Source organism: Bos indicus, chromosome 2 (assembly GCF_029378745.1).
Source record: "Bos indicus isolate NIAB-ARS_2022 breed Sahiwal x Tharparkar chromosome 2, NIAB-ARS_B.indTharparkar_mat_pri_1.0, whole genome shotgun sequence".
Classification (NCBI taxonomy): Eukaryota; Metazoa; Chordata; class Mammalia; order Artiodactyla; family Bovidae; genus Bos; species Bos indicus.
In genome coordinates, this window is record NC_091761.1 from 104,715,759 (window position 1) to 104,732,500 (window position 16,742).

Consider the following 16,742-nt stretch of genomic DNA (forward strand, 5'->3'; position numbering starts at 1 on the left):
TCTATAGAGATGATTACACTTTCAAAAGTGCTCCACGTGGGTCACAGAAAAGCCTAAGTGAAATTAGTAGAGAAGAACTATGTCCCTAACTTGGTGGCTTCCAACTATTTTTTTGCACTTGTGGCATCATATTGAAATGTACTTGATGTGACTAAAGATCTCAAGACAGCACTGATGAGCCATTAATGATCACAATGCAGTCATCCACAGCAGTATAATAATGTCTTTCAGTGTCTGTAAAAGCATCCAGTTTCCTTATAAATGTCTTGTTTTCTTTTCAATGCTATGGTCTTTAGGAGTAGAACTCTTTATTACCCTGACACACTCTCTCTAGTGGGTTCTTCCTGCCTTCCCTCTTGGACCTCTCTCCCACCTCCCATTGCCCACCATCCTACCCCTCTAGGTCATCACAGAACACTGAACTGAGCTCCCTGTGCTCTATAGCAGCTTCCCACGAGCTATCTGTTTTATACCTGATAGTGTATATATGTCAATCCTGCTGCTGCTGCTGCTGCTGCTAAGTCGCTTCAGTCGTGTCCTACTCTGTGCGACCCCATAGGTGGCAGCCCACCAGGCTCCCCCTGGTGGGAATACCCCTGGGATTCTCCAGGCAAGAACACTGGAGTGGGTTGCCATTTCCTTCTCCAATGCATGAAAGTGGAAAGTGAAAAGTGAAAGTGAAGTCGCTCAGTCGTGTCCGACTCTTCAAGACCCCATGGACTGTAGCCCACCAGGCTCCTCCGTCCATGGGATTTACCAGGCAAGAGTACTGGAGTGGGGTGCCATTGCCTTCTCCGAATGTCAATCCTAATCTCGAAATTTGTCCCATCCTCCCTTTCCCCCATGGGGTCCACAAGTCTGTTCTTTATGTCTGTTTCTCTACTCCTGCCCTGCAAATAAGTTCAACTGTACCATTTTTCTAGATTCCTCCAGTAGTTTCTTACATGTCCCAATGAACATGAGCTGCTTCTTCAGAACTTACCTCTGTCCCTGTTATAGTCTGAATGTGGGTGTCCCCTCATATTTCTATCTTGAAGCCCTAACTCCCAATGTGATGGTATTTTGAGATGGGACCTTTGGGAGGTCATTAAGTATAGATGAGGTCTTGAGGGTGGGGCCCCTGCAGTGGGATTAGTGTCCTTACAAGAAGAGGAAGAAAGATCAATTTTTTCTCCCCATGGTCAGGCGCATGCGCGCGCGCACACACACACACACACACACACAAACAAAAAACCATGTGAGCACACAATGAGAAGGCAGCCACCTGCAAGCCAGAAGGAAGGTTCTCACCAGAACCTGACCATCCTGGATCTGGACTTCTTCCAGATCTGTGAGAAAATAAATGTCTGTGGTTTAAGCCACTCAGTCTATTATATTTTGTTATGGCAGCCCAAGTAGACTAAGATAGTCCCCTTCCCCAAAGCAAAGTGTACCTGCTAATCTCAGCTACACAATATCATCAGCTCAAAGGACACATGGCCATCACTGCCCTACCAGCATGTATACTCCAGTGCAGCAAAAATAGATGTCATACTCATTCAGATTTGGTAGCTCCACCAGTGAGGTCAGGAGGATAGTGGTCGAGCACCACTGTTCCAGCCTGTGATGACTGGCTCCAGCATGTGTTCAGAGAGCTTGTAACACCAGGCTACACGCACTTCTGCTCTTCTTCTTTTAAAATATTTATTTATTTTTGGCTGCACTGGGTCTTTGTTTCCTCTTCATGGGCTCTTCTCCAGTTGCAGTATATGGGCTTCTCGTTGCGGTGGCTTCTCTCATTGTAGAGCACAGTCTCTAGGGCACAGGGGCTTCAGTATTTGCAGCACTTGGGCTCAGTAGTTGTGGCTGTTGGGCTCTAGAGCACATGCTCAGTAGTTATGGTGCACGGGCTTAGCTGCTCCTTGGCATGTGGGTCTCCTGCATTGGAAGGCAAATTTTTTACCACAGAGCCACAGGGAAGCCTGCACCTTTGTTCTGACCTGGGATGACACTTTTTATGTCTTTGCTGAACAGTCATTAAAAAATTTTTTTTTAATTCTTTTGGCCATACCACACAGCATGTGGGATCTTAGTACCCCGACCAGGGATTGAGCCCATGCTCCTTGTACTGCAAGTGTGGAGTCTTAACTACTGGACTGCCGGGGAAGTCCCGTTGACTCATTTGTTAAATGAAAGAATGAGGTATTCTCAGTGTTTCAGAAGACCATTTTGTCAGTAGGATATTTTCTTTGCTCTCCCTATGGAAATCTCTGGGGTTCTGACAATTCATTTATTTTTTATGTCTAGCTGTATTGTCCAACCCTATGTGTAAAATGAGAAACAGGCTAGGGTGAGGAATGCTACATTCAGGTGAGAGAGGACTTACTTGGGGGGAGACCACTGATTAGAGGTGTCTTCCTGCTTAGACCAGCTTCTTGATCTTGGCTTCATGCCAAAGCCTAACTAGTTGGTAAAATAGTAGATCAAATGTTTGTGTACTCAGGGTGGTTTGCATATTGGTTAGGTGGTATCATGATGCCCTCACAGATTAAGCTCTCAAGGCTAGGTCCTTACAGAATTATGATAATTCTGATGGAGTAAAGAATGTTTCTGTTGCATGTGTTTTCTGGTGGGCTAGGGTGGAATGTGTGTATAAGTTGAAAAAAATTTTCCAGCTGATTCTTTTTAAAAAATAATAATTTAATTTCTTTATTTATGGCTCTCCTGGGTCTTCGCTGCTGTGTGGGCTTTTCTCTAGTTGCAGTGTGTGGGCTTCTCAGTGTGATGGCTTCTCTTGTTGTGGAGCACAGGCTCTAGAGCGTGCCGGCTTCAGTAGGTGTGGCACATGGGCTCAGTAGTTGGGGCTCCCAGATTCTAGAGCAGGGAGTCAATATTTGTGGCTCATGGGCTTAGTTGCTCTGAGGGATGTGGGATCTTCCTGGACCAGGGATCGAACCCCCTGTCTCCTGCATTGGTAAGCAGATTATTTCCCACTGAGTCACCAGGAAAGCAAACCCCGCCCCTCAAGGTGATTCTGATTCACTTTTCACTTAAGAACTGCTCATTTAGGTAATTGTCACTTGACTTTTACATCTTCATAAAGGGGTTCTTCTGATGTTATTTCTCTAGAGCTCCTTCATCTACAGTCTAGACTGTTCACTTTATAGACTGAAGAAAAGCCTAGCTCATTAGTAAATGGATGCAACTCCAGATGCTCGGTTTTGCAGAGCAGTGTCTGGGTGTAAGAGAGGCAGCACCCATGTGTTTCTGTTAATTAAGTGCTAGATCTCAGTGAATGGACAAGTTCAAAATCCCAAAATTTCTTTGTCTTTTTCATGAGTCAGGCTGGGCTGAAGTTTGAGTTTGCCAAATGGAGGCTCTCCGAGTCTTTGATGCTATCTGGGGAGGGATAGGATAAGGCCCAGAGAGGCTGAGGGTGTGTGTCCCTTGGAATGGAACAGTAGGCAACAGGTCTGGTGTGGGAAGGGAGATGCCAATCAGAAAGTTTGTGGAGAAACAAGGAAATATTGGGGGTCCGGAGCTGAGCATGAGAGAAGTCCTATGTTCTCCCTTCTTCCCCTCTCATAAGACAAGCTCTGTTCAGTAGCAGGCACTCTGTTCCTCCTTCAGTCAGTCAGTTCAGTCACTCAGTTGTGTCCGACTCTTTGCGACCCCATGAATCGCAGCACCCCAGGCCTCGCTGTCCATCACCAACTCCCGGAGTTCACTCAGACTCATGTCCATCGAGTCAGTGATGACATCCAGCCATCTCATCCTCTGTCATCCCCTTCTCCTCCTGCTCCCAATCCCTCCCAGCATCAGAGTCTTTTCCAATGAGTCAACTCTTCGCATGAGGTGGCCAAAGTACTGGAGTTTCAGCTTTAGCATCATTCCTTCCAAAGAACACCCAGGACTGATCTCCTTCAGAATGGACTGGTTGGATCTCCTTGCAGTCCAAGGGACTCTCAAGAGTCTTCTCCAACACCACAGTTCAAAAGCATCAATTCTTCGGTGCTCAGCTTTCTTCACAGTCCAACTCACACACATACATGACCACTGGAAAAACCATAGCCTTGACTAGACAGACCTTTGTTGGCAAAGTAATGTCTCTGCTTTTGAATATGCTATCTAGGTTGGTCATAACTTTCCTTCCAAGGAATAAGCGTCTTTTAATTTCATGGCTGCAATCACCATCCTCAGTGATTTTGGAGCCCCAAAAAATAAAGTCTGACACTGTTTCCACTGTTTCCCCATCTATTTCCCATGAAGTGATGGGACCAGATGCCATGATCTCTGTTTTCTGAATGTTGAGCTTTAAGGCAACTTTTTCACTCTCCTCTTTCACTTTCATCAAGAGGCTTTTTGGTTCCTCTTCACTTTCTCCCATAAGGGTGGTCTGAGGTTATTGATATTTCTCCTGGCAATCTTGATTCCAGCTTGGGCTTCTTCCAGCCCAGCATTTCTCATGATGTACTCTGCATATAAGTTAAATAAGCTTAGGCAGGTTTATTCCTAGGTATTTTATTCTTTTCAATGTGAAGGTATATAACATTCTTGAAATAATAGAATTTTAGAAATGGAGAGCAGATTGGTGGTTGCCACCAGTTGAGGAGAGGGTAGAACGGGAAGAGGGGGTGTGGCTGTAGAAGGCCAACAGGGGACCCTTGAGGTGATGGCAACCTTTTGCATCGTGTCTGTATAAACAGCAGCATCCTAGCTGTGACATTGCCCTACAGGTCTACAAGATGTCACCCTGGGGGACTTGAGTAAAATGGTACAGGGAATCTCTCTGTATTATTTCTTACAACTGCAGATGAGTCTCCGATTTTCTCAAAACTGTAGATTCACATGAAGCTGTCACAAACTTTAATTAAAAAAACAAAAAGGCTTTTGACTTCCAGCGCCAGGAACAGGGCTTGGAGAGGTTGCCAGTCTTCCAAGGAGGCACAAGGGAGTTCTAGAAGCCTGCATGTGTGCCCTGAGGGTACTTAAGTGGGTTCAGGCCTTGTCTCTAACACAATTTATGTACATTAGAAACATTTCCTCAATTTTGAATATGGGCAACTAAACCATTTCTGCAATGCTAAGACCCTATTTTTACACACAGCACCAAGTGTATGGGGCCACGGAGGGTTCCAGATGACAGGAGGTCTGGTTCCTTGGTGAAGGTCTGTCTGTCTGCCTTTGTTCTTTCTCACACCCTCCCTCTCATCTCTCTCCTTCCACAGGCTTCACGAATCCCGCTGGGCCTGGTGCCTGGGTGCTGCATCCTGGGGAGACGAGGGTAAGCGGAGGGTGGGGCTCTCTTTCTTGGGGACCTTGACCCCTCTCCCTTTCTCTCCCCTCCCGGGTTGCCGGGGGCCCAGCCACGTGCAGGCTGTGGCGGGGGAGCCACGGGGGAGAGCGCTGGGTCAGCAGCACCAGGCGGCTCCTGGCTGGCTCCCCGGGTTGGCTTTGCTCAAGGCGAGAGCTGTCAACTCTGCCCTTTTGAAAATGAGCAACAAAGGGGAAAAGAAAGAAAAGAGAAAGGGAAGTGGGGGAGCCCAGGGTGGGAGTCGGGGGGAGGCCAGGGCTGGGAGAACAGGTGGGGACTATTTAAACAGAAGGCCTGACTCAGCCGTTTTCTTTCACTGAGTTTCCAAAGGACTGTTTGTTTTAACTCCTCCAGGCGGGTGACAGGAGCGAGGCTGGGGTGGGGGGTGGGGTGGGGCCCATGGCCTTCGACGGGGAGCAAGGAGCCTGGGCTTTGGGGGAGGGGGAGAGTGGGGCGGGGTAGGGCAGAGCAGGCAACCTCTGGGCTCACAGCAGTCTGTTCTTCTCCAGGGGCCAAGGTTAGGGGTTTCCTTTTGCTTGCTTTCTGGTTTCTGAGTTCCAGGGTTAACATTTTTGTCAAAGGGAAAACTAAGGGAACTTTGGGCCATACAGGGGCTGGGGAACGGGGCCGAGAAGCTTGGGGAAGAGCTATGAACACACCCTGCCCTGAATGGAGAAGAGAAAATGAATGCCATATGTTAGAGATTCTAAAAATTGATCTCAAAGCCTGTAGATGGAAAGAATGACAAGGGGTGAAGAAAACAGAATTCTCAGAATCTCCCCAGTTTAATTATTGTAAGACACCAGAAAGCCACTTCTCTCTTCCCAGAAGAAGGCCTACGCTTTCTGAGTACTTGGTTCCATAATTATATTCACAAACAGGGTAGAGCCTGGGGCTTCTAATTAGTTCCTAACAAAGCACACCGCCTGCAGGAAGGCCTCCAGGTCATCACCTTAAAAGGAGTTTCATTTATATTTGGTCTCCTCAAACTCTCTCTCAATGACTATATGGAGGATCTGCAAGTATAACCCCAGAGATGAGCGATGTGGTCTGTAGCTGAGAAGTATGATTTGTAAATCTAGGGAGTTTTTTTTTTTTTTTAATGTGTGTAAGCAACCATTTTGAAAGATGATTGCTTTCAGAAAGTTCAGCCTAATTGGAGTACTGTTAATGCGGTGAAAAAATGAAGTATTTTTTGGATTTCATCAATTTCTCCCTGGGGAGTCAGGTTCAGCCTGAATTCCAGCTTGAAATACATTCTGAGGAACGCAAAGTTGTACTGAGTCCAACAAATAATTAGCATTAAAAGAAAAGTGTGGAGAAAAAAAAAACTGTGAATAGGACTCTAGGTCATGCATTTGTTAATTCACCCGCACCCCCACACCGCTTGCAAGACTGCAGCCTAGGTTGATCTTATCAGGTACTGTTCACATTCTCAGTCTCCACTCTGGTTGGGGTTCCTGACCCCTCCTTTGTCTCCCCTTCTCCATCCATCCCCCAGTCTTCCCTGGGGCTGCCTGGAAGTAGCTCAGCAAGGCTTTGCCTGAGCTTGTCCACTCCCGCAGGTCAGGGAATCTTGTGTTGCCCCTGCACAGAACCCAGCGCGGTGTCAGGCATACGTGCTTATTAATAAATGCCTGTTGACTTTGATGTTGGTGAGTAAGGGAAGGAGGTGGGTCTTGGGCAGACCCGCAGTATTTCACCTGGCTGTTTCGCTTGACATCGAATCACATTCAAAAGACAAATAAAAGGAAAGGAAAAGAAAAAAGAAAACTCTCCGAATTTCTACATTTGACCAGATTCCTAATCCATCCAGGGGAATGTTCTCACATCCTGAAGATACAGGAAAGTTAATTCCTACTTGAATGCTTCTACCTTAGCAGGGATCAGGTTGGGGGTTAGGATCTGTGCCTTAAGAGTCTTCTGGAGACTTGACTGAAAAATTAAGAGTTGGATTAAATAGATGTCCTCCTCTTTTTTCATCACTGAGGATGCCATAATTTCCTGTACTGCCACCTGAGCTCCACATTATGGAATATTCATGATTAGGAACTTTAAGTTAGCGTTCCATGTTCCAAGGACTTAAAATCAAAACCTTAAGCGCGAATTAATGCATAACTGATGTTTACCATATGGAGTCCACTTAGTTTTAGGAAAAAAAAACCCAACAAAAAAACCCAACCCTGCAGTTATTCTAAGTATTGTTGTGCTTCCCAGGTAGCTCCGTGGTAAAGAATATGCCTGCCAGTGCAAGAGATATGCATTCAATTCCTGGGTCAGGAAGATGCCCTGGAGAAGGAAATGGCAACCCACTCCAGTATTTTTGCGTGGGGAATCCCACGGACAGAGGAGCCTGGCCGGCTACAGTCCTTGGGGTTGCAAAGAGTTGGACACGACTTAGTGACTAAACAACAAAGAACAACAAGAACAAAATAGGTGTGCTAGGTCCTGGACTAAGCTCTGTATGCTTGATCTCTTTTATCTTCATCAAAATCCTTTTAGGCAGATATTATGTTACCTTTTCATCCATTATACCCACTTTATTATTTATCCCTTTTATAAGAAAGATTAGAGAAATAACTTGCCTAAAGTCATTTGGAAAACTCAGCAGTGGCCACAGGACTGGAAAAGGTCAGTTTTCATTCCAATCCCAAAGAAAGGCAATGCCAAAGAATGCTCAAACTACTGCACAATTGCACTCATTTCACACGCTAGTAAAGTAATGCTCAAAATTCTCCAAGCCAGGCTTCAGCAATATGTGAACCGTGAACTTCCTGATGTTCAAGCTGGTCTTAGAAAAGGCAGAGGAACCAGAGATCAAATTGCCAACATCCTCTGGATCATGGAAAAAACAAGAGAGTTCCAGAAAAACATCTATTTCTGCTTTATTGATTATGTCAAAGCCTTTGACTATGTGGATCACAATAAACTGTGGAAAATTCTGAAAGAGATGGGAATACCAGACCACCTGATCTGCCTCTTGAGAAATCTGTATGCAGGTCAGGAAGCAACAGTTAGAACTGGACATGGAATAACAGACTGGTTCCAAATAGGAAAGGAGTACGTCAAGGCTGTATATTGTCACCCTGCTTATTTAACTTACATGCAGAGTACATCATGAGAAACCCTGGACTGGAAGAAGCACAAGCTGGAATCAAGATTGCCGGGAGAAATCTCAATAACCTCAGATATGCAGATGACACCACCCTTATGGCAGAAAATGAATAGGAACTAAAAAGCCTCCTGATGAAAGTGAAAGTGGAGAGTGAAAAAGTTGGCTTAAAGCTCAACATTCAGAAAACGAAGATCATGGCATCCAGTCCCATCACTTCATGGCAAATAGATGGGGAAACAGTGGAAACAGTGTCAGACTTTATTTTTTTGGGCTCCACAATCACTGCAGATGGTGACTGCAGCCATGAAATTAGAAGACACTTACTCCTTGGAAGGAAAGTTATGGCCAACCTAGATAGCATATTCAAAAGCAGAGACATTACTTTGCCAACAAAGGTCCATGTAGTCAAGGCTATGGTTTTTCCTGTGGTCATGCATGGATGTGAGAGTTGGACTGTGAAGAAGGCTGAGCGATGGGACTGGATGCCATGATCTTTGTTTTCTGAATGTTGAGCTTTAAGCCAGCTTTTTCACTCTCCACTTTCACTTTCATCAGGAGGCTTGTTAGTTCCTCTTCACTTTCTGCCATAAGGGTGGTGTCATCTGCATATCTGAGGTTACTGAGATTTCTCCCGGCAATCTTGATTCCAGCTTGTGCTTCTTCCAGTCCAGGGTTTCTCATGATGTACTCTGCATAAAAGTTAAATAAGCAGGGTGACAATATACAGCCTTGATGCAGTCCTTTTCTATGTGGAACCAGTCTGTTATTCCATGTCCAGTTCTAACTGTTGCTTCCTGACCTGCATACAGATTTCTCAAGAGGCAGATCAGGTGGTCTGGTATTCCCATCTCTTTCAGAATTTTCCACAGTTTATTGTGATCCACACAGTCAAAGGCTTTGGCATAGTCAATAAAGCAGAAATAGATGTTTTTCTGGAACTCTCTTGCTTTTTCGAGGATCCAGCAGATATTGGCAATTTGATCTCTGGTTCCTCTGCCTTTTTTAAAACCAGCTTGAACATCAGGAAGTTCACGGTTCATATATTGCTGAAGCCTGGCTTGGAGAATTTTGAGCATTACTTTACTAGCATGTGAGATGAGTGCAAATGTGTGGTAGTTTGAATATTCTTTGGCATTGCCTTTCTTTGGGATTGGAATGAAAACTGACCTTTTCCAGTCCTGTGGCCACTGCTGAGTTTTCCAAATTTGCTGGCATATTGAGTGCAGCACTTTCACAGCATCATCTTTCAGGATTTGAAATAGCTCAACTGGAATTCCATCACCTCCACTAGCTTTGTTCATAGTGATGCTTCCTAAGGCCCACTTGACTTCACATTCCAGGATGTCTGGCTCTAGGTCAGTGATCATACCATCGTGATTATCTGGGTCGTGAAGATCTTTTTGGTACAGTTCTTCTGTGTATTCTTGCCATCTCTTCTTAATATCTTCTGCTTCTGTTAGGTCCATACCATTTCTGTCCTTTATCGAGCCCATCTTTGCACAAAATGTTCCCTTGGTATCTCTAATTTTCTTGAAGAGATTTCTAGTTTTTCCCATTCTGTTGTTTTCCTCTATTTCTTTGCATTGATCGCTGAAGAAGGCTTTCTTATCTATTCTTGCTATTTTTGGAACTCTGCATTCAGATGCTTATATCTTTCCTTTTCTCCTTTGCTTTTCGCTTCTCTTCTTTTCACAGCTATTTGTAAGGCCTCCCCAGACAGCCATTTTGATTTTTGCATTTCAGCATTTCTACTTCTAGTATAGACTTAAGAGAACTGAAAACATGTCCACACAAAGGCTTGCACATGGATATTCATAGTAGCATTGTTCATAATAGCTAAAAAGTGAGGACAACCAAAATGTCTATCATTTTATGAATGGATAAATCAAATGTGGTCTCTCCATGCCATGGAATATTATTTGGCAATAAAAAGGGATGAAGTACTGATACATATTGCGACATGGCTGAACCTTGAAGACATTATGAGAAGTTAAATCAGTTAAACAGAAAAGACCCTGTATTGTAGGATTCCATTTCTATGAAATGTCCACAATAGGCAACGCTTTAGAGGCAGAAAGAAGTTTAAAAGTAAATTAGTGATTGCCTAGGGCTGGGGGGTTGGGAAGGAATGGGGAAGGAGGAGGTAATTGTTCAAGGGTTTGGGGTGTCTTTTAGGGGTGATGAAAACATTTCAAAATCGATAAATGATGTTGGTTACATTTTGTGACTAGTGAGTGACTCTGAATATACTAAAAACCATTGAACTGCACATTTTATTTTATTTTTTTTAAAGATGTGGGCCATTTTTTTTTAAAGTCTGTGTTGAATTTGTTACAGTATTGTAGTTGGCCAGCTTGAATGGGCCCATGTTCCTCTGGCAGGGGATGAGAGTCAGGACGGAGGGTCCCCAGAGCAGAGAGAGCTCCACAGGGGATCCAAGATGGTGTTCTGAGCAGTTCTGCCAGGATGGACAGCTCAGCAGTGGTTTGGAGAAGCCAAAGCCTTGCCTTACATCCAAGACAGAGGACAAGGCAAACACAGGGCTTGAGACATCGTTAGGAACCTGTGACTAGGGCTGCAGAGACCGGCGGGCAAAGTTCAGGATCAGGCACGCTTATCTCAGCCCACAAATGGCTTTGCAGTGGATGTATCCTGGCAGCAGGTGCTGTGAAGGAGCCAAGCTGGGCTGAAAAATGTCACTTCCCTGGACTCTTCTTTCAGGAGACATAGTGGCTCCCTCTTCTCTGCACATATATTTGTTACGCTACACATTTAAGTGTGTGCGATGTTAGTGCTTGCTCATCTCCCTGCGGCTTGTGTTGGACAGTAGACTCCTGGGAGCTGGTGATCTTGCTTTTTCTTCCACAGTGGTTCTGCAGGAACCGTCCCAGGAACTGTCCTGACACATGGTTTGTGCCTTAGTAAAGGATTCATTTGTCCTTTCAATCAATGCTGACCCCTCCAATTCTCCTTGAGGACTTCAGAAGGAAAATTCATGGATTTGAGATGACTCTGGCTAATATTCTAAAGTTCTTACAACTCAGATGGTCAGTATCCACTAATCTGATGTTGCCTAATTAGTGACATGGAGATGATATCTCACCAGTTGTCTTCTGCCCTGGTTATCATGATCTTATTTCAGTTCACCTCCAACAGTGGACTCTTATGTAGATCACAAGTATTAATGCCTCCTTTTTTTCTATAACTACATTTTCTATGACAGTAGAGGTGGGGGTGGTTCTGGGTCATCTACCCCTTTATCTGTTAAATATTCCTCTTTAGTCACTCGTGGTTCCCCTGGTGGCTCAGACAGTAAACAGTTTGCCTGCAATGCGGAAGACCTGGGTTTGATCCCTGGGTCAGGAAGATCCTCTGGAGAAGGAGATGGCAACCCACTCCAGTATCCTTGTCTGGAAAATCGCATGGATGGAGGAGCCTGGCAGGATACAGTCCATGAGGCTGCAAAGAGTCCGACACAACTGAGTGACTTCATTTTCACTGTTAGTCACTGAGCAATGAGCAGCCATTGAAATGTCATTGAATTAAATAATGTGAGTTCAAATGTATGAAACTGAAAGACAGCAAGAAAGAAAGAGTGAACCAATTGCAATGGTGCACATAGTGAAGTGAGCTTGAGATGGGTGTGTTGATCTGCCATTACCTTCTAGCCCTGGTCCCCAAGCACCACCCAGCATGAGGGGCTCACTTAGTGAAGGGTGGCTCTAGGTTTACACCAAGGTCCCTAAACACTGCTCGGAGACTTCACTTGCTGCACAGAGATGCAGATCTCTTCCTGTGTATGGTCTAAGTCACTTTAGTCATGTCTGACTCTTTGTGACCCCATTTACTGTAGCCTGCCAGGCTCCTCTGTCCATGGATTTCTCCAGGCAAGAATACTGGAGTGGGTGGTCCTGCCCTCCTCCAGAGGATCTTCCTGACCCAAGGATAGATCTCGTGTCTCCTATGTCTTCTGCATTGGCAGGTGGGTTCTTTTACCACTAGTGCTATCCGGGAAGCCCTGATCTCTTTCTGCCCTGGAATTAAAATGGAGTTTGCTCGACTTACTGAGAGCTAATGTAGTCTCTGTAGTGGACAGAATTGAAGGCTTGTGCTGACCTCATGATAGAGTTGCCTTAGATGCTGACTTTGTATCCAAATCCTCACATGAGATGCTTCATGGAGCCACTTCTCATACCTTCAGCACCTGTTGCAATGAACCTAGGTTCATCCCCGAGGGAGCTCACACAGACGTGTTCTATCCCTATAACACCCCCAGGGGGGACTTCTTGTGTCTCTACAGGTGACCAGATGACCCTGTCCTTTCTCTGTAAGTTATCTGATATGGGAGAGTGAGGAGGGGGTTGATCTGATTCAGTAAATAATTTCTAACAGATCCAAATATCGGCTTTTGATTTCTCCTATTCTTTTTATTCATTAAGAGGAAAAGGATACCTGACTATTTCTGGCATTGAGAATGAGGTTTAGTCAACCTCTCGTGATATGATAGCTGGCACACCAAACCTAACCACAACAGTGGGTTTAAACAACTGCCTTAGATTGTTCCTTGTTTATCATCCATGCATCGACCTGTCTACTTATTTTAAATAAAAAGTGTCCTATACACCTTGGCAAATTTTTGTATATTATAGAAGGAGTGATAGTGACAAGCAAACTCTCTTTTCCTGCTCATCCTATTTCCCTACTTTCTCTTCCAAATTTTTAAGGTATATTTCAACAAATATTTCTTGCAAAAAAGCATTGTGTTCATTGGGGAGGGATAAATTAGGAGGTTGAGATTAATGGATATATACTACTGTACATAAAATAGATAACCAACAAGGACCTATTGCATAGCATGGGGAACTATACTCAAAGTTTTGTAATAACATATAATGGAAAAGGATCTGGAAAAGAATCATTTTGCTGTATGCCTGAAGCTACATGACAGTGTAATTAACTATACTTCAATAAAAAAACATTTAAAAAGCATTATGTTTAAATCCGTATATTTTATTTATTTTTTCTTTGCTTCCTGTATTGATTTCAATATTTACTACATTCTCAGATGAGAAGCTCCTTCTTCTGGGCTGGGAGCTGCCTTTCATCCCTACTAGGAGTGATCAAATTCAAACAGGATCTGGGATGATAAAACTGGGAGTTGTGAAGCAACACACACTCCTGGGTGAAACGCAAACATTTACATGTATTCTTACCTTCCAGGGATTACCTGATTAGAGAAAAATTGGGCCATAGCAAGTTCCCAAAGATTATTTCTCTGCTCTGGTTGATGTGTCTTTGGGAAATCTATGCAACACTCCCTCTAATTTCTCCCAGAGAGGTTTTGGAAACCTAAACAATGTCTCATGAGTGCTGCACAAATCAGTCCCCTTGACCATCTCCCCTGGAAGCTGTCTGTCCTGGCTCCCGGCCAGGGTGCCTCTGATTTTGCAAAGGCTGCAAGAGGCAGTTATATCCCAGATGGCTGGCAAAGGGGCTGCCCCACTGGTGCCTGCCTGCCCTGCAGTGAGAGGAGATAAGTGTCCTCCAAGAGCTCTGAACAAAGTGCTTGGAGAGGGGGCCCCAAGGTTGGGGAGAGCCTTTGGATCTAGGGCTTGGGGAGTACTCGCCAGGGGGTGCTTTTGATCTGGAGACTGTGTTAGTGGATGCGGGCAGATGCTATTCTGGGCAAGGAGGACATCACAGATGAGACACACAAATCTGTCATCTGGGACGATGTGAGCGGTGCTCTGTGCTGAGCCCTGAACTCAGCTGGAGCTGCCCCTAGTTTCCCAGTGATTCAGATCTTACTTGACTACACAGGCCCGGGTAAAGCTCTGCCTTCTCCCACTCCAGCCCAGCTTGGACTTTGGCAGCATTTATTACCCAGAAGAAATGGACACATATTTATTGAGAGCCAGCTGTTTGTCTAGCAGCACTGCTTCCATGTGGCGAATATCTTCACTGGAGTTGGGTCGGGTCGGGTGAGACAGGACCCTTCTCTCCTCCTACACATCACCTCTGCCCCTCTGCTCATTGCAGATTGTGAAGGTTTTCTCACCATTCAGCACTCATTGAGTGGTTGGCAGCCATGGCCAGAGCATGGCCTGGAGTTGGGTTTCCTAGAGCTCAGTTTAGATTAGGTGCTTATAGTTGATGAGATGGGCTTTCCTGGTGGATGAGATGGTAAAGAACCCACCTGCAATGCGGGAGACCTGGGTTAGATCCCTGGGTTGGGAAGATCCCCTGGAGGAGGACATGGCAACCCACTCCAGTGTTCTTGCCTGGAGAATCCCCATGGACAGAGAAACTTGGCAGGCTACATACAGTCCATGGGGTTGCAAAGAGATGGACACAACTGAACGACTAAGCACACAACACAGCTGATGAGATAGAGCATGAAGGCGGGGAAGAGATGGGTGGCTGAGTCCAGCAGCATCGGAATCGCCTCCATCTTAAGATCCTGAGATGCAGTCTCCTACAGACACGTTTGTAAGTTACTGGTCAAGTTCTTTGACCACAGGGTGTCTTTGGGGGTTAAAAAAAAAAAAAAAAAAAAAAGCAAAGAAGAGAATATTTCAGGCTGTTCAGAGTCATTAATTTCTCCAAAAAGGCAGACAATGTGAAGGTGGGACTACACGGAGACCCTGACACCCTGGGTCCCAGACTCAAGTTCTCATCCATATGTGCTGCTGCTAATCAGAGCCTGGGATTTCTTGATGCTGCTTGCATGGAATTTTCCGAAAAGATCTGGGTCTCTCCATACACCAGAGAGGAGAGCGGCTCCCAGGATCTTAGGCTGTGTGACTCGAAACTAGGTTAGCAACAAAGGAAACCACAACACAGCCGCATAAAGAGGGGCCAGGCTGTGGAGGTGGGTGGGATCGCCTGCCTTGAGAAAAGATGCTCCGAGCTCCATGATATTTTAGAACAAGAGTCAGTCCTTATTTTTTGAAAAGAAGTGGGCTAGGAATGAAAAGGAGTCAGTCCCCTCAAAGTAGGAGTTGAGTCTGTGGAAGAATATTTACTGTTTCTACCCCATAAGATTTTGAAAATGATAAGAGGTGTAGCACTCAGGGGAATTTGGGGGAGATCTGGGTTGCTCTGGAAGGCCAGAGAAGCTGAGTGGGAGAGGGAGGGAAGCGGTGTCTAAAAATACTTGGTGGAGGAAGGGCCCATGAGGTCATCTCCCCAGGATACTCTGTCCACCCTGGCCAGACTCTGGCTCCCGCCCCTTGTCCAGTTCCGAGTACAGTCATCTGAACAGAGCTGGGGCTCAGTAATGAGTGTTGACTGACGGGCAGCCTGAGAGGGACACGGGGAACCTGGAGAGGGTTCAGAGGTGATGAAATGGCTGGAAACTGGAGCTCAGCGGCAAGGTCAAGGGAATGGGACTGGCTCCACCTGGACAGCGACAGGGTGGGGGTGAGGACTGGGGAAAGAACCATTTCTAGCCATCGAAGGGTCAGGTCTTGGCTCCGCTCTGGCCAGGCCAGGATGGAATCAGAGTCATATGTGACTTTGCTCTTGGAGGTGGACCGTGAGTTCCAAGTGCATTTGAAACCCCAAGGCAAGGCAGAGATGCATTGTAAGGGTATCTTCACAATTACCCCCTTCTGTAAATGAGAGTGGCCAAGACTCTCAGCCATAGCAACTAACAGATCCTGAAGCCCTCCCGGCCTTTGAGAATGACTCGTGAGTGGTGTTTCAGACAGCTGGCATGAGAGTGGTGGAGACAATCTTGGACAGGTGGGGAGCCTGTCTAGTGCCCATCAATCACCCTCTGCATGAAATCACCCACTTCTACACTGGACCCTGGAAGGAAGAACTGGAGTGAGGCCGAAGTGGGTGGGTAAGGACTCTTCTTCTGGGGGAGGGGGATCAAGTTCACACTTATGGAATCCCTACTATTGCCAAGAACTTTATGAAATGGGTTTCCTATTTAATTTTTCAGTAATTCTATGAGGGAGAGAGGGGAGGGATTACTCTCCCATTTTATAGACTAGAAGATGAAGGCAGGAAGAGATCAAACAATTTACCCAAACCTGCATAGTTAATGGGGCTTCCCTGATAGCTCAGTTGGTAAAGAATCTGCCTGTAAAGCAGGAGACCCCAGTTCAATTCCTGGGTCAGGAAGATTTGCTGGAGATGGGATAGGCTACGCACTCGAGTATTCTTGGGCTTCCCTGGTGGCTCAGATGGTAAAGAATCTGCCTGCAATGTTGTACAGTTGGAGTTTGAATCAGCACAGATCTAATTCTAGAGCCCATCTGCAGCTGGTAAGGGGAATGTGGAGAATGCAGTCAGATTCCCATTTGGCAACATGATCTTCATTGG

The 16,742-nt window shown here is 45.5% G+C and overlaps 1 non-coding gene across 1 annotated transcript; it reads left to right on the forward strand.

The window, feature by feature from the left end:
- Positions 1–16,469: 16,469 nt before the first annotated feature.
- Positions 16,470–16,542, forward strand: TRNAY-GUA (transfer RNA tyrosine (anticodon GUA)). Its single transcript has one exon. It is a non-coding gene; the product is annotated as a tRNA-Tyr (tRNA).
- Positions 16,543–16,742: the final 200 nt, after the last annotated feature.